The sequence below is a fragment of the Jaculus jaculus genome, chromosome 9, assembly GCF_020740685.1.
Source record: "Jaculus jaculus isolate mJacJac1 chromosome 9, mJacJac1.mat.Y.cur, whole genome shotgun sequence".
NCBI lineage: Eukaryota > Metazoa > Chordata > Mammalia > Rodentia > Dipodidae > Jaculus > Jaculus jaculus.
Genome location: NC_059110.1, coordinates 70,842,816 through 70,861,135, shown reverse-complemented (window position 1 = coordinate 70,861,135; position 18,320 = coordinate 70,842,816).

Sequence of the window (18,320 nt, the reverse complement as noted above, 5' to 3'; positions counted from 1 at the left end):
AAACATTTTCAATAGCATATATATATATATATATATATTTCTGTGGTGGTATGATTCAGATGTCCCCTATAAGCTTAGGAGTTCTAAATGCTAGGTTCTGAGCTGATAGCAATTTGGGAATTAAAGCCTTCTGGAGTCAGTGTATTGTTTGGGTTGGGCTTATGGATGCTATAGCCAGCTTCCTCTTGCCAATGTTTGGCACATACTTCTGTTGTTATTGTCTGCTTTATGTTGGCCAGGGGTGATATTCACTCTCTGCTCATGCCATTGTTTTCTCTGCCATCATGGATCTTTCCCTCAAGTCTATAAGCCCAAACAAACCCTTTTTCCCACAAGCTGCTTTTGGTTGAGTGTTTTCTTCCAGCAATGTGAACATGACTGCAACAGTAAAGTTAGTACTGAGAGGTGGAATCATTTCTGCTAGAAACCCGACTGTGTGGCTTTGGCCTTTTGGACCTGATTTTCAAGAGGAATGTGGAAAGATTTGAAACCTTGGCCTAAGAAACACCTTGCAGTGCTGTAAGTACAGCTTGATGGACTGTTTTGATCAGAGTTGAAACTCCTGAATGCAGAAAGAACTATGAACTATGAGGTTTGGCTTAGGAGGGCAAGAAGAAGCTTTGCCTGGACTGGGCTAGAAGCAGTTTGTGTGAGAGGCTTGTTGTTATGCCCATGTCCTGAGAACTTGTGCAGAGTTGCTTTGCATAGAAATGGACTGGTGTGAGCAGTGGGATATGGCATAGAAAAAAATGAAATGTTTGGGCCAAAATTGCTGCCTGTTCAGCTGCAATTATATAAGAGATTGAAACCATTGAGATTGGGCCAGCTGACCTGCATTGGGACAATGAAAGAATTTGGAGTCTTTTGAAGGAGTCTGAATGCTGAAGGAATATCCTGTTCTTCAAAGTCTGCTTTATTCCACCCTGGATTAACAAGTTGGCAGCCCACCTGGTATTATGGAGTATAAGAAATGAAGGAAAGAGAGAGTCATTGAATTTGTAACACAGTTTTATATTTTGGAAATCACCATGTGCAGTGTGAAGCAGGATTGTTGGATTACCTGTATGGAGACCTAGTGGAGCTGTGAGGATGGACTGTGGGTTGCAGTAGAGAACCATTGGATATGCTGGGACCACGAGGAGAGCTGCTAGCCCCAGATGATGTTTTCCAGGACTGTGAGTAGCCTAGCTGGAGGGGTGGAATTGGAACTCCAGAGACTTTTCACTGGTTAGAATTATAGGACTTGGAGACTTGTTGCTGGACTTGGAGCTACAGAGTTTGGGGTTTGCCCTGTTTAAATTTTGTATTGCTTGAGTATTTCTTTGACATACCCAATGACATCTTATGCAGTGTGAATGTTTATTTGGTGCCATTATGTTTTTCTTTTTCTTTCATTAAGTTTTGGTGTTATGGCTCAGTTAAAAGACTTTGGACTATGGGAATGTTTGAACATCATTGGGATTGATGAAAACTATGGGGATTTAAAAATATTTTTGTTTATTTTTATTTATTTAATTGAGAGTGACAAACAGAGAGAAAGAGGCAGAGAGAGAGAGAGAGAGAGAGAGAGAGAGTGAGAGAGAGAGGGAATGGGCACGCCAGGGCCTCCAGCCACTGCAAACGAACTCCAGATGCATGTGCCCCCTTGTGCATCTGGCTAACATGTGTCCTGGGGAATCGAGCCTCAAACCAGGGTCCTTAGGCTTCACAGGCAAGTGCTTAACTGCTAAGCCACCTCTCCAGCACAACTATGGGGATTTTTAAGTTGAACTTTACGTATTGCATTTTTCAAAATGGATGGTTATCAGTTTATGGGGGCCAGGAGTGGAATGTGGTGGTTTGATTCAAGTGTCCTCCATAAACTTAGGTGTTCTGAATGCTATGTCCCCAGTTGATGGCAATTTGGGAATTAATGCCTCCTGGAAGCAGTGTATTGTTGGGGGCAGGCTTATGGGCATTATACCAGTTTCCTCTTGTCAGTTTGGCATGCTCTGCTGTTACTATTGTCTACCTGATGTTGGCCAGAAGGTGATGTCCACCCTCCATTCATGTCATTGTTTTCTCCTGTAACCATGGAGCTTCCCCTTGAGTCTATAAGCCAAAATAAACCCTTTCCTCCCACAAGCTGCTCCTTGTCGAGTGTTTTCTGTCAGCAATGCAAACCTGGCTATAACAATGTCATATATAAAATATTTAGGTGTTGACTTTAATAGTATAATAGCAAGCTCAAGCATTGTCCGCAAAAACATAACTTAAGCATTTTGTAAAGAATAGCTTGAGTCTACATTGTGAGTTCACAGGCAGGATTTGGGGTGTATCCATCTGAAATAGTGTGCTCTGGGGAGTGAGGTACACAAAGACCCACAAAGGAATTTTGAAGTAAGAAAACAGCAAGAGTATATTTCAATCTTTTCTGAAAGAATAAAGGTTTAAAAAAAGCATTTCTGAAAACTTGCACAAATGGAGCATCTGAAATCAACTGAACTGTGGGCTCCTGGAGAAGGTACCAGAAAAGGACATTGATAAGTAAGGAGGCATGTTGTGGTGGTTTGATATGGGTGTCCCCCATAACATTATGTGTTCAGAATGCTTGCTCCCCATCTGATGACAATTTGGGGATTGGAACCTTATTGGGGGTGGGCTTATGGGTGGTATAGCCAGCTTCCCCTTGACAGTGTTTGGCATACTCTCCTGCTGCTGTTGTCCACCTGATGTTGGCCAGGAGATGATGTCTACCCTCTGTTCATGCCTCATTTCCCCTAGCCAACATGGAGCTTCTCCTCAAGTCTGTAAGCCCAAATAAACCCTTTCCTCCTACAAGCTGCTCTTAGTTGGGTGCTTTGTGCCAGGAGGTTACTGCAACACATGTTATTTTCTTTGTGTTCAAATGAATTAACTTATTTTATTCTTAATTTTCATGTTGATTATTTTTAAAATTTGTTTTTAGCTGGCATATAACAACATAAAATAATACAGATCAGCAGAGGACTAAGGATTGTTTTGACATATGTATACATTGTATAATGTTTATTTTTATTATTACAAGTATAACTTTTAATTTTTTTGAGGCAGGGTCTCACTTTATCACAGGATGACCTGGAATTCATGTGGTAGCTTCAGCTGCAATTGAACTCACAGTAGACCTATTTCCTCAGCCTCTCAAGTGCTGGGACTGAATGTATGTGCCATCACACCTGGCTTATATGATGTTTAAATCAGCTTAAATGGGTTTATCTCTTTAAGCTGTTATTTGTTTATGGCGAAACTTTGAAAAATAGTTTCTCTAGACTTTCGAAATACACAAAACGTTATTGTTGTGTTTTATCATCCTGGTAGACAATAGCACACTAGAACTTCTTGCTTCTACCCAACTGTCACTTAGTATCCATTAACTAATGTTGGCCACTCCTTCCCTCCCACCTTCTCACCCTCAGGGGTCCTTTGCACCCCCATTCTGCTCTCAATTCCTGAGATCCCTTTTGAGATTCCACCTGTATGAGATGGTGCAGTACTTATCTTTTTTTGTGTGTCTGGCTTATTTCACTATCATAATGATCTCTGATTCCATCCACCCTAGTGTTGCAAATGACAAGACTCCATCCTTTTTGTGGCTGAATAACATTCCATTGTGTTAAGGGGACATTTGCTTGTGGAAGTGGTAGTCTTACAACTTTGAATCTCCTGCACCTGGGGACCTGATAGTCAAAAGAGCATGTCAAATCTTAAATCATTTCCCTCTTCAAAAAATAAAGATATAATCATGGTTTATTGTCTGTAAGTATAGAAGTTGTCAATAAAAAATTATACATAAAAAAGGCAAAAAAATAAATAAAAAGATATAGAAGGATGGAGAGAGGCTTAGAAGTTAAGATGCTTGCTTCCAAAACCAATGGACCCAGGTTTGATTCCCAAGAACCCACATAAGCCACATGCACACAGTAGCACATGCATCTGGAGTTCATTTGCAGTGGCTGGAGGCCCTGGGATACACATATCTCTTTATGTATCTGCTTCTTTCTCACTGACATAAATAAATAAATAAATAAATAAATAAATAAATAAATAAATAAATACTTATAACAAGAGATATAGAGCTGGGCATGGTGGCACATGCCTGTAATCCGAACATGGGCAGCTGAAGCAGTAGGACAATGAGTTTGAGGATGGCCTGGCTGCAGAAGGATAGGGAAGGAGGGATAAAGGGAGAGGAAGAGGAAGAGAGACACAGAGAAACACTAGTATCCTGAGCCAACCATGAAGATATGCTAGCACTGGAATGTTTGTTTAGTAACTTAAGGCTTCTGGTATCAACATTACACACACACACACACACTTTCTGTTCCAATCCTTTATTTTTTTAAATTGCCTTGAAAAGCTTTAGATTTCTATTTGACTTTTTGTTTTTGTTTTTTGAGGTAAGGTCTCACTCTAACCTGGCATGATCTGGAATTCACTATGTATTCTCAGTGTAGCCTTGAACTCACAGCAATCCTCCTACCTCTGTCTCCCGACTGCTGGCATTAAAGGTGTGTGCCACCATACCTGGCTTATTTGACTTTTTCATTCATGTTTAGTTTTGGTTAACGCTGCCCCCTGTCACTTCTTCCCCATTCTCTTAGTTTCATCTCTGCTTATTAAATCTTTCCATCCCTGGTATTCATTCATATTGCATATATTATATTACCCCCTCATTTAAAACATTAAAATTTTTATTTATTTATGAGAGGGGGAGGGATATGGGCATTCCAGGGCCTCTAGCCAGTACAACAAACTCCAGACACACGTACCACATGGGCTTCTAGCTTATGTAGGTTCTGGAGAATTGAACCTATATCCTTAGGCTTCACAGGCAAGTGCCTTAACTACTAAACCTTCTCTCCAGCCCTATACCCTCATTTTTAATGCTTCTCCCCCATAACCCCTTTCTATCTTTGTGGCCTGTTTAGACTTGAGCATGTAAATTTAGAATTTCAGTGCTTGGATCTGCATATGAGAGAACATGCAACATTTGTCTTTCTGAAACTCGATTACCTGATTTAGTATATTTTCATTCATTTTGTGGCAAATTCTAAAATTTCATTTTTTTTTCTTTACAGCTGATAGAATTCTGCTGTGTATATGTACCACACCTTAATTATCTGTTCATCAGTTGATGGGCATCTGGGCAGATTCCATTTAAAATTTCCTACAGTTTGTGAATATAGCAGTAATGGACATGGATGTGCAAGTATCTGTGTGGTAGGATATAAAGTCTTATGAGTGTATGTCCTGAAGTGGTAAAGCTGTTACTTGGTAGTTTTGTTTTCAACTTTCTGAGAAACCTCTGCATTGACTTCCATAACGGCTGCCCCAGTTTATACGTCTATGAGCAGTGAGTAAGAGTTCCCTCCCCGCACATCCTTGCCAGCATTTATTGTTATTTGTTTTGTTTTTCTTAAGTTTTACAATTGGTAACTTTAATATATGAACATATAGTGATTTGATTGTGTTTCTATCTCATTATTCTCTTTTCCATCTTCTCCTTACCCACATCTCCTGAGGACCCTCCTTTCTCAAGTTAGTTATTTTTCTGTTTTGTGGTCTCATTTCTTTTGTCCTCCCCTGTCCTTCATGTCAAAATATTGATGGGCTCAGAATCAGTAATCAATGTGAGGTCATGAATGCACCACTTGGTTCATGTCAGGCGGACAGTGCCCTAAAGTATGCCTAGGTACCCTGTGACGCTTACATTCTTTCTGGCCCCTCTTCTTCAATGTTCCCTGAGCCTTAGGGTTGTGATAAAAATCTTTACAGTGTTGAATTCTCCACAGCCTGTAATTTTCTACTGTGGTGAGTTTTGTGTCTCCTCAGTGACAGCAGCACTCATATTCATTCTGTCAATTTCTCTGTAATGTTATTTCTTTTTCTTTGTTTCTCTCTCTGTCTCGCTCTCTTGCTCGCTCGCTCGCTCTTTTGGTTTTTTGAGGCAGGGTCTCTCACTGTAGCCCAGGCTGACCTGGAAGTTACTATGTACTCTCAGGCTGGCCTTGAACTCACAGCAATCCTCCTCCTTTTGCCTCCCAAGTGCTGGGATTAAAGGCATGTGCCACGACACACAGCTTTATTTGCTTTTCTTTAATGACAGTCATTCTGACAGAAGTGAGATGAAATCTCAAAGTAGTTTTCATTTGTCTTTCCCTGATGCCTAAGGATGTTGAGCATTTAAAAAAAATATTTGTTGGAAATTTTCATTTCTTCTTTTGAGAATATTTAGTTACTTAGCCCATTTTTGACTGGTTTTCCCATTTTCTTTGAGCTGTTTTTATAAATAGTACTCCTCCTCTGTTAGGTGTACAGCTGGCAAAGATTTCTCTCCTATTCTGCAGGCTCTCTATTCACTTGATTAACATTTTACTGTGAAGAAGTTTCAATTTCATCAAGTCCCATTTGTTGATTGTTGGCCTTGTTTCATGAGTGACTAGTCTTACACAGAATGTCTTACCTTATGAAGTATATTTGCTTTGTGTGTGTGTGTTTGTGTATGAGTGTGCATGTGCCATGGAGCACATGTGGAGATAGAGATACCCTCAGGGTGTCAGCCTTTACCTTCCTTTCTTTGAAACAAGATCACTCTTTTTGTTTTCTGCTGCAAGTGCCACATTAGCTGGCCTGGGAGCGTCTTGATTCTCGTGTTTCCACCTCCCATTGCCCTAGGCTGGTTGGGATTACAGATATGCATACCATTGTACCCAGCTTTATGTGGTTCTATGGGTCAGAACTTTGGTTGTTAGGCTTGTGCAGCAAGTGTTTTTATCCACTGAGCCATCTCCATATCTCCATACCCTTATTCACTAGTACTCTTCCCCACCCCCCAGCAGTTTTAAAGTTTCTTATCTCGTGGTAAGGTCTTTGATCTGTTTGGAGTTGATTTTGAGAGACAAGAATCTAGCTTGATTTTTCTAAATGTAGATATCCAGTTTTCCCAGTATCATTGTTAAAGGAGCTGGGTTTTGAACAATGAGTCTTGTAGGCATTTTTTTTTGTAAAAAGTGAGGTGGCCGTAACTGCATGAGTTTATATCTGGATATTGTATTCTGTTCCATTGCTTGATATGTTTGCTTTTGTGCCAGTACTATGCTGTTTTTGGCTCTGTAAAGTATCTTTGGTTTATTTTTATTTATTTATTTCAGAGCGACAGACACAGAGAAAGAGACAGATAGATAGATAGAGAGAGAGAGAGAGAGAGAGAGAGAGAGAATGGGCACGCCAGGGCTTCCAGCCACTGCAAACTCCAGACATGTGTGATCCCTTATGCATCTGGCTTACGTGGATCCTGGGGAACTGAGCTTAGAATTGGGGTCCTTAGGCTTCACAGGCAAGAGCTTAACCGCTAACCCATCCCTCCAGACCTCTGTAATATATCTTGAAATCAGGTATGGCAACATCTCCAGGCATCATCATCATCATTACTTTGCTCAGGATTGCTTTGGTTATCTAAGGTGCTTTGTGTTTCCATAAGTTTTAATAAAATTCTAGATATATTTTATATTTCTGTGAAGACTGGCATTGGAATATTCAAAAATATATTTGCACATTTTTGTGTATGCACATGCTCTAGAGCATTTTGCTGTGCATAAATAAATGCCCATCTAGCTTTATGTGGGTGGCTGGGTGACAGGCCAGCTGGCTTTGCAAGCAAGTGCCTTTAACCAGTCAACCATCTCCCTAGCCACTGGTTTTTGAATTTTGATGGAGACTGTGCACTGAATTTATATATTGCTTTTGGTAAGATAACCATTTTCTTTATGTCGATTTTTCTAATCCACAGCCATGTGAGGTCTATCTTCTGTCTTCTTCAATTTCTCTTCTGTATGTAAAAGGTTTTATTGCAGAGGGTTTTTTCTTCGTTGGTTAAGTTTATTTCAACAATTTTGTGTGGAAATTTGTGAATGAGATTGTTTCCTTCATTTCTTCCTCAGCATTTGTGTGTGTGTGTGTGTGTGTGTGTGTGATATGGTATGTTGTGTGTGTGGTGTATGCACGTTTGTGCCCTTGTGATGACCTATGTGCTTATCTGTGGTAGGCTGTGCTCATCTACAGTGGCCAAAGAGGAATGTCAGATGTTCCACTTCATGGCTCTTGCTCCTTCTTTTCTTTCTTTCTTTCTTTCTTCCTTTCTTTTTTTTTTTTTTTTTTTTTGGTTTTTCGAGGTAGGGTCTCACTCTAGCTCAGGCTGACCTGCAATTCACTAGGTAGTCTCAAGGTGGCCTCGAACTCACGGTGATCCTCCTATCTCTGCCTCCTGAGTGCTGGGATTAAAGGTGTGTGCACCATGCCTGGGTGCTCCTTCTTTTCTTGAAAACATTATTCATTTATTTGGAAGAGAGAGAGAGAGAGAGGCAGCTAGAGCAAATGAGAGAGAATGGGCATGCCAAGGCCTTCAGCCACAGCATAGGAACTCCAGACGCATGTGCTACCTTGTGCATCTGGCTTTATGTGGGTATTGGTAAATTGAGCCTGGATCCTTTGGCTTTGCCAGCAAGTACCTTAACCACTAAGCAGTCTCTCCAGCCCTCTTTTGCCCATTCTTATTTGAGCCAGAGTCTCTTACTGATCCCAGAGCTTCCCATCTTTTTTTTGTGAGCTCTGGTGATGATCAAATCTGCTCTCCTAAAGGACTGGGGTCACAAATGCACATAACCTTGAATTCACTATGTAGACTCAGGGTGGCCTGCCTTCCAAGTGCTGGAATTAAAGGCGTGTGCCACCACACCTGGCTTCAGACTTTTTTTTTTTTTTTCTTAAGCAGGGTTTCCTAGTCCAGACTGACTGGAATTTACCATGTAGCCCAGGCTGGCCTTGAAGTCATAGCTATACTCCTGCCTCAGTCTGAATGCTGAGATTATAGGCATGAGTTACCACTCCTGGCTTCCTTAGCATTTTTGCTATTGGTACACAGGGTGGCTAGTGATTTTTGTATGCTGTTTTATCCTTTATTCTTCTGAAAGTGTTTATTAGTTCTAAAAGTTTTATGGTGAAGTTTTCTTTATTTATTTTTATTTTGCATGTGTGTGTGATGTATGTGTGTGTGTGCATGTTCATGTGTGTGAGTGTAGTCATGTGCCTGCAAGCCAGCATGTGCATGTGTATATGTGGCATCCTTGGTGTTGTCTCAGTTTAGCTCAGCTGGGTATTATATAAGGAGGGTGAGTGGAACTCTTAGCATCAGCTGTAGTCTCTGCCTTCTTGAGCCTGCACAGGGAGGTTGTGAGATGTTGCCTGGTGCTTCCTGTGGACATCAACCAGGCTCCATCCTCTACCTAAGGCCTTTCTAATTTGGCAAGTCTGGCGTGCATGGGGAAAAGCACTCTCAGGGTCTTCATTCTTTTTTTTTTTTTTTTAATTTATTTACTTTCTTATTTGGGTAGGGGGGAAGTTTGTTTATTTGGATGTGTTGGGGGCAGGAGCACCAGGGCCTCTTGCTACTGCAACTGAACACCAGATGCATGCACTACTTTTTGCATATGGCTTTACATGGTTCCTGGGGAATTGAACCTGGGCTGGCAGGCCTTCGCAAGCAAGTGGTTTTAAGTGCTGAGCCATCTCTCCAGCCCAGGAGACCTTACTACTCTTGATGACAGAGCCAGTGTGCATTAGAAGAGCACTTCCTGACAGCTGGCATTGCTTGGTTGGGTTGGCTGGGCAGATTTGTGAGAGTCACAGTGGGTCTTCCTAGCTGTTTCCCTGCAGAGTTCTCACCTGTCTGAATAAGTTCATTCATTTACTCAACTTGTTTTTTTTTTAGGATAAGAGCTCATTGTATGTTATTTCAAGTTTTATTTTCCTACATTTCATTGGTGAGGTTTCTAATCTGCCATGTTACATAGTAGTCCTCCCAGACTTAAATTTTAATGAAATATTTATTTTATTTTATTTGCTTGTTTTTTTCAAGATGGAGTCTCACTCTAGCTCAGGCTGATCTGGAATTCACTATGTAGTCTCAGCCTGGCCTCAGACTCACAGTGATCCTCCTACATCTGCCTCCCAAGACCTGGGATTAAAAGCATGTGCCACCACACCTGGCTAATGAAATAGTTTTGAGGAGAAATTAAATTAAACACTGGGTGTTAGTTGCTGCGAGCCCCCTGACCCGCAGGAAAAGCACGACCAGCAAACAAAGATCCTTCTCGATCACACTTTATTGGAGAGCCTCTTGGTTAACAGAAAAGTTGATGGCGAGGGGCCGGGGCGCAGGAGTGTAGCTGCTTTTATAGGGTGTAATACTACTAGACACCTACGGATTGGCCGCCACCTGCTCCCCCATCACCCAGGGCCACGGGGTAGGCCCAGGATGCATTACATCATGTGCACGCGCAGCATCAAGCAAGACTGTCGCCAGGATATGACCAAGTAGGGGGTTGTTCGTCACCACTCTCAGCAGGAAGTCAGCGCCATCTTGTAATGGCGTCTGTAGCCGCTCCCTGCAGTTAGTCACAACAAATACAATGCATTTATGTTCATCTAGTAGCACAAAAAGTTTTCAAAGCATGTCCAGCTAATCCACAGTCTTGCTAAGGGCTTTTGTGTTCAAGGGAGAGAGAAGGCCATGGGGTTTGCTACAGCTGACAATTCACCAAGCCTTCCATAGGACTGGGGCAGAATCCTGGTTTGCTAATCTATGAAGGGTAGAGTAGAAGCAAAAGCTCCAAAGTGCGCAAACTCTGCATTAGCTTGACCCAGGGAAAGAGTTGGACTCCTCGGCTCAGAAACGGTGATCACCATAGCTGACCCACACTGCATGTATCAGGTCTGGTCATGTGATAACGGATGGCCAATTCATCCCAGGCAGCTGAATGAAACTCATTTCTTTTAAAGTTTTAATTTGTAGTTCAACCTCAAAAGATACGTTCAGTTATTCAGATATAATTTTATCGTAAGCATTTAAAGGTCCTCATAAACAAGGCCAAAGTATACTTTTTTAAAAGAGCTCCCTTGCTTTCTGTTTTTTTCCCCCCCCAGTTTACATTTTTTAAAATAATCTACACACTTCATTTGATCATCCATGCATGTGAACTTGGGCCTTTCTAGAAGGGAGCCTAGGTTCTTGGACTCCAGATGAACTGTACCAGTACACCCAGCACACATGGTACACTGAAAAGGAGAATGTAGGACATCTTTTCGGCTATATTCCATGGTGAGCATCTATATTAGCCCAAGGGTACCAATCCTGTCCATTTAAGTAACAAGTATAAACATGGGCTAATATTGACAGAACATCCCTGCAGGCAGATTATGGACCAATCTTCAGTACAGTGTGGCCACAATCTGGTGCAGCTTGTTCTGAGTGGAGTATGTTCCAGAAATAGTCTAGTGACAATTCATATTGTGTCTTGGCCCACTTCCTTCTTTGCTGTGCTGGCCTGGCACATACTTCCTGATTTTTTCAGTCACCTTGAGGGTAGGCTTTCTTGCTTCTGAGTACTGTGAAAGACAGATAAGGGTCCATAAGGGCACTACCACCAATGTGGTTGGCTTGTGCATGTGTATTGCTACCCTTATGGTCACCATAAATGGTGAGAGGCTCAGAGAACTATATAGTATACCAAATCAGTTTGAGAGATCAGTCCACTGAGAGTCAGTGCCTAACAATGCTGCCTTTCTGTTAGAGATTTCAGTAGATCTTATAACACAAAGTAGCTTTGTGATCAGATCACTTCATTGTTTACAATCCACCTTCCTGCCTGTGCTTGTTTGGTACTCTGTGAATGTTTGTGCAAGATTACTTTCATATTTGAAGGCTGAAATGTCTTTCCTGAACTGAGACATAGGGTATAGATTGGTAGGAAAGTCATCCAACATAATGACCACATGAATTGGTATCTTTTTATATTTGCGATTCTCTTGCTGCAGACTCCTGAGTATTTGGAGGTATAGGTATGCACATGGCACCTAGCATTGCCTACTTATTTTGACAGCCAAGTTACTTATTCCTTGATTATGTTATTTCCAATTACCAAAAGCCAAAATAAGCCCACGGGCAGGAGTTATGTGGTAGCAGGTAGTAGGTCTGAACTGTGGCCTTCTCCTCAGTATCAAGTCAGCCAACATGTCCTTCAAATCATGAAACAAACACTGATATGCTGGGCACCAAAAACAAAACAACAAAAAAGATGTGCCAAGTGCTGGTAGTCATGTGCATCAAAGTAAATCCATGATGTATGAACTATGAAATCTGGAGGAAAGAGAAAGAGCTACAGCATAGTGAGAACCCTAACAATGGGCAGACAGGGGCTTTGAAATATCTTTAAAAGTTTTAAAGTATTTATTTTTTTTTGTAATCCAAATTTGACAATCAAGCATATGTGTTGTCTTGAATATTTGAATGTTACTTCTTTTTTTTTAAGTTAAAATATGTGTGTGGGCTGAAGAGATGGCTTAGTGGTTAAGGCACTTGCCTACAAAGTCAAAGGACCCAGATTTGATTCCCCAGGACACACATAAGCCAGATGACTGTGTCTAGAGTTTGTTTGCAGTGGCTGAAGGCCCTGGTGCACCTATTCTTTATCTGTCTGCCTCTTTTTTTTTCTTTTTCTCTTAAAGAAAGAAAATAAGAACTTTAAGTAGAATGTGTGCACACACTTGTGTGCACATGTGTTCATGTGTGTGAGTGCAAAGGTACATGTGCTATGGCACATATGTATCCACTCATTTGAGACAGTTTCTTGCTCCAGATCTCCCTCTGCTGTTGTTCTTTGCTGTGCTTGCAACGAGCTTCTGGGAACTTCTGTCTCTGTCGCCTCCTTGCTGTCAACATGCTGGCATTACAAAGGTCTGCCATGGCTTCCTGCTTTTTACTGGGGATTTGGGATCAAACATGGATAGCGCTTTATCCTCTGAGCTATCTCCCTAGCCCTGTTACATTTAAGTTTCTTATGATCAGCTCAAAGTAATTTTGAATATATGGGGTAACATTATCCCCTTCTCAAATTGAGCAAAATAAGCAGCAACATTTCATCACTGGTTGAGATGCTTTTTGCATTTCAGTGCTTTCTTATATTGGAGTGTCAGCCAGGAGAATGTTCCTCTTGGATCTCATGCAGGAGGATACTTACCAAGGCTAATTAAGCTGTTCTTCTGAGTTGCATCCCCACATCCAGGCTAGGGCCCTCCTTCCCATGGTCTTCCCACTGGAGTGCTCATGGCCGGTTGTTGAGATAGGCCCATTTCTGGAAGACACAGCACTCCTCTGAGGGGGTCACTTAGGCTTGAGTTCTCTGGTTCCCTTGGTGAAACTTCTTGGAGCAGTGCCTCAGGCTATCAGATGAACAGTGTGATGTCTCTCCTATCCTTGTTCGCTCTCCATTTTCTCTCACCAGCATTTACCTCATTAATGCTGTTTCATATCCAGTTCCATTGTATTAGTTACTTCTGTATCCCTGTGACCAAGTACTTGGTATAAACAACTTCACAGGACTTATTTTGGCTCTCAGTTTCAGAGGTCTTAGTCCATCATGGCTGACTCCATCAGTCCTGGGCCCTTGGTATAGATGGCAGAGCAGCATGCAAACAGGCGCTAATGGAGCTGAGCACTCCAACTCACCGAGCCAGTAAGCAGAGACATAGAGAGCAGCCATGGTGGGTGTGTTTTGGGTCTACTTCAGTGATAAGGCCTCAGGAGGCTTCAGATTTCTGCTTTGGTATGTGTTGAGTATCCTCAGTGTCTTTCTCCATGACCCTGGCACTAGTTGTCGGGCTCACCATGGAAGCAGCACTCTTGCTCATCTCACTAATTCCTCTGTGATTTCACCTGGGCCTTGGCTGAAGTGTGAGGGGTGGTTTATCTCCACTGGTCTTCTACCTTCTGAAAACGAAAAACAGATTCTCCAATGGAGAATGAAGTTAGCATAGGTTAAATGGGATAAGCATTGTTAATTTGGTTAGATTTTGATAGATGTAGCCCCTCTTTTAGCCAAATACTAGAGGGGGCTTGTTGTTGGAGACCATAATCTTTGTCTCCATGGAATTCTGAGCTAGTTCCCAGTTCCAGCTATGGGTTCCTTTCCACTGAGCAAATCTCTTAGCCAATCAGAAAGCCACTGGTTACCCACCAAGGCTGTGTGCCACCATTGCACTGGTATGTACTTGTCAGGTTGGTTGCTTCTGAGGAGCTTAGAACCCTGCTTGCTCACACCATTGTTGGCCACTTTTCCCTAGTAGCTCTTGTAGTGATTTCCAGCACTAGACTGGCTAACCCTTTGGGACTCTTCTGGATTCCAGCTGGGGGTCTTGGTGCTCTGTGTTGGCAGCATATGGTGTCTCAAGCAATAGGGTCTTATCTTCTACCTCAGCGACCAATTTCTTTTAGCTAGGCTCTACCACCTAAAATTTCTAGAACCTCTCAAAATGTCTCTAGGTGAAGTACAATACCTCAAAGGATCCAAGAAAACTCACTATTATCATGATTCTTAGAAGTCTGGACAAAGCCATGACCAACACTCTAAAGTAGAGGTTTCTGAATTGCTTCCAATAGGAAAGAATTCTGCAATAGATCTCAGTTGCAGCATAGGTAACACTGATTGTAGGAAGGAATGAGGAGGAAGAAGAAAGTGGGAGCTCTAGAACAAACCCTGTGTACACTCAGGTTCTTGCCACATCAATGAAGCCTTCAGCACTCTTGGTCAAGAGCATACCAGGACATTTTCTTCAAAAGATAAACAGGTGAGTTTTTCATCCCTACTATATAAAGGAAGCTCAGCATCCTGGCACGCCTCTTTGCAGCTAGGAGACATTACTTTCCATAAATAGGAATATTACTTTGATGGCCTGGGAATGTAGCTCAGTTGAAGAGAGTGCTTGCCTAGCATGTACAAATTTCTAGGTTTGTTCTCCAGCATTTCATAAAATGGATGCCTATAATCCCAGCACTTGGGACGTAGAGGCGGAGCATCAGAAGTTCAAGGTCATCCACTATGTATAGCAAGTTGGAGGCTAACCTGGGCTACATAAGGCCCTGTCTCTAAAAAAGAGTGCATGCTACATACTTGAATGCAAGGTATGTACCAATATAAGCTCCCAGCACTCAAGAGGCTACAGCAGAGTATCACAGGGTTAAAAAGAAAGAAAAGAAGAATATTATTTTGACACATAAACCCTATGACAAAGATAACTGCCAATTTGAATACAGCCCAGAGCAAGACAGGGCTCTGTAACGTGTGCAACAGCCTGTAACTGGGTACATGAGATGGAATAGACCTTATGGCTTTGGAGATGCCAGTGTAGGGGAAAGATGCAGTGGGAAAGGTGAAGCTATGGCAAGTTCTAGGAACAAAATTATCTCCCACTATGAAGCCACTGGGATCCTGGGCTAAGACTGTGCCAACCACTGCAGAGAATTTTATGCCCTGATAGAAATAATGATTGTGGATCATGAATATTAAACTTCCCATTGGAATTTGGGTCTAAATGCCATCTCAGAACTGGCATGGTGGGCACATGAAGAGGGCTGTGGTAGCAGAGACAGAGGTATAAACCAGGGGATTTGTTTCATAGCCAAAGAAGGTAGATAGCACAGGCCTGCAACCCAAATACCACACTAGAAGGCAGCTGCTTGGAACACAGAAACAGCCTGTGGGGTAGTCATGCTTTCTGCAGCAGGTAACCTGACAGACACATTTTCATAGCCTTATAGGCTCCTGTTTGCATTGAAGATGCTCATCTCCACTTACTGGCTCAACTGTTGCATTCTGAACTCCATCACCATGTTTGCACTACATGTAATGACTACATATAGAAGCAATGCTAAGCAGGCAAGAAGCTGGCCTTCTCTAAAGGGCAACTTTGGCTCAAGGATTTCCCCTAAAAGCCAAGGTCTAAAACACAGTATCCCCTTCACCCCTTCTTTACTTTCTTGCTGGCTTGATTCTCTTCAGAGACTTGCTTCATAGTCCAATGGTCTTCCATTAGTTTATTCTCAGTGGCATGTCCCTTAATAAATCTTTTGCATAACTAGTGTCACCTTGGCACCCACCTATTCTTGGAGGACTCAGAGTAACACTGATGTCTGGTGTATGTGCTAGTGGGAATGGCAACTTTGTAAATGTTGCATGCTCAGGTGGTGGCTGCCAAGAGAGGGTGGAGTTGAGAAAGATTTGCAGCTGCATGTGGTCCACTGTAGTGTATCCCACGATCTGCTGGAGAGATCCACAGTGGGAGCAAGGGAGAAGGGTCTTTCACTTGTCACCACTGCTGAACTGACTCCCCAAGTGTCTACCAAGAAGAGATATGGGGTAGCTCAGTGTGGTGGTACACCACTGTAATACCAGTACTCAGGATTTGAGGGAGGATTGATGTGAACTTGAGGCCACCCTGGGATACCTAGTGACTACCATGCCTGCCCCCCCACCAGGGCTACATAGTGTGATCCTGGCTCAAAAAACAAAACAAAGGGCTTACCTAGTATGCAGGAGGCCCTGGATTTGATCCTCTGCATCATATCAGATGGGGCACGACAGCACACACCTGTAATTCCAGCACTTAGCTGGTAGAAGTAGGAGATCAAAAGTTCAAGACTATTGTAGTTATACAGTAAGTTTGAGGTCTGCCTGTGATATATAAGACCCTGTCTAACAACAAATGAAAAATAAAAAAAGGAAAGGTTATGGCCAGAGAGCTACTATTTATAAAATTTTGCAAAGGATATCGTTAGTGATAGTGAATAATTAATGATACTGTCAATGACTAACAATTACTGTAAAAATAGAAAATTACACACTAATATATGATTAATTGTATTAGTAATAATAATGTTTGATGATGAATGGTAATTATGAAGGGTAGCATATCACTGAGGATCTTAAATACTAAATGTAAGAGAATATGTGGTTGAATTATATATGCAATAATATTTTCATAGTGAAAGATGGTGGGTCACATAGAATGTAGAAAAACAAGTTAAAGCATAAGGATTTGTTAGTGATTTCCATCTCTGGCATAAGGTGTGACTATGCTTTGAGTTGCTGTAGTGGTTACTTCCTTTCTTGGCAGGTTTTCCTCATGGAGCCATCATCAAGGGAGATACTCATGGACTCTGTTCATTGTTTGTCACCTGATTTTGTATTTTCAAGCAATATACTGATATCAGATTTTAGTAGACTGAAAAAATTGCTGAGCAGTTATGATATTAAAGTTTAGCATTTTTCTTCTGAAAAGTCATTTCCAAAATTAATGCTTATAAAAATTAATAGTCAACAACCATAATAGTGAAACTCAGTTCATTTCTTAGATGTGGCTTCTTTCCAATTCTATTCCCTTGAAGCAATACTTTTCATTTTGGTTGTAAATTAACTAGTTTCTCTAGTGTGGCATCTTGCACCCAAAGTGCTTTCTTCATGACCTTATTTAAAAGAAATCTCTTATGAATTAACTTTAGTTAACTCAGACTTGAGTGTCATCCTTTACCTGCAGGCTTTTTTTTTTTTTTATTTCTATGAGCTGGTCTTGTATTAAGCCAATTATGATGGCAAACATTATGCTTTGTAAAAGTGGTAACTTTCCCTACCAATTACAGACTACAAAACACCAAGCTGGAAGAATGTGTAATGCTGACCTCACTGCATCCTGTGATTTATTTTTATTATCTAGCTGATTATTTCACCCTTATTTTCCATTTATTTTGTATAAATTGCATTGCCCTTTACTTAGTTACCATGAGTCTTTCCATATCCACCTCCTCCCTGCCTCAGGAGGTAAAGTAAGGGGTAGAAGACTCAGTCAGACCTAGTGTGAATCAGTCCGCACCATACAGCAGATTCCATAAGTGAACACAGGAAGACATGTTATAGGTTGGCTCTTTCATGTCTGTTTCTTAAGATGATATATCATTAAGTATATTCAAACTCAAATTTGATGAGAAAATTTTATTACCTAAGACATGTAAGGTTAGGTTCTGAAAAGGTTAGGTCATGGTGTTGAGAAGTGACAGAGGAGTGCTTAGCACTGAAATATCTCAATCACACCTTCCATGGTTCAGGGTCCATTGTGGAGGAGGTGGTGGAAAGAATGTAAGAGCCAAAGGGTAGGACTCTTTACAGTGTGCTCCTCCAGACACAAAATGGCCTGGATATCCATGATCTCAGTTTCTGATACTACCCTACACAAGACCATCATAATAGGAAGAAAAGATCATGACATCTCAATGTTCATCAAATTTATTTCTAAAGATTTTCCAAGGGAATAGAAAGGGTGGGGGGACTTAATAGAATGGTATTGTACATAAGTAGGTAGAAGAACAGAGTAATGGGGGTGAAAGGCCTAAGTGAGGCCAGGGTAAGAGATTGAGTAAA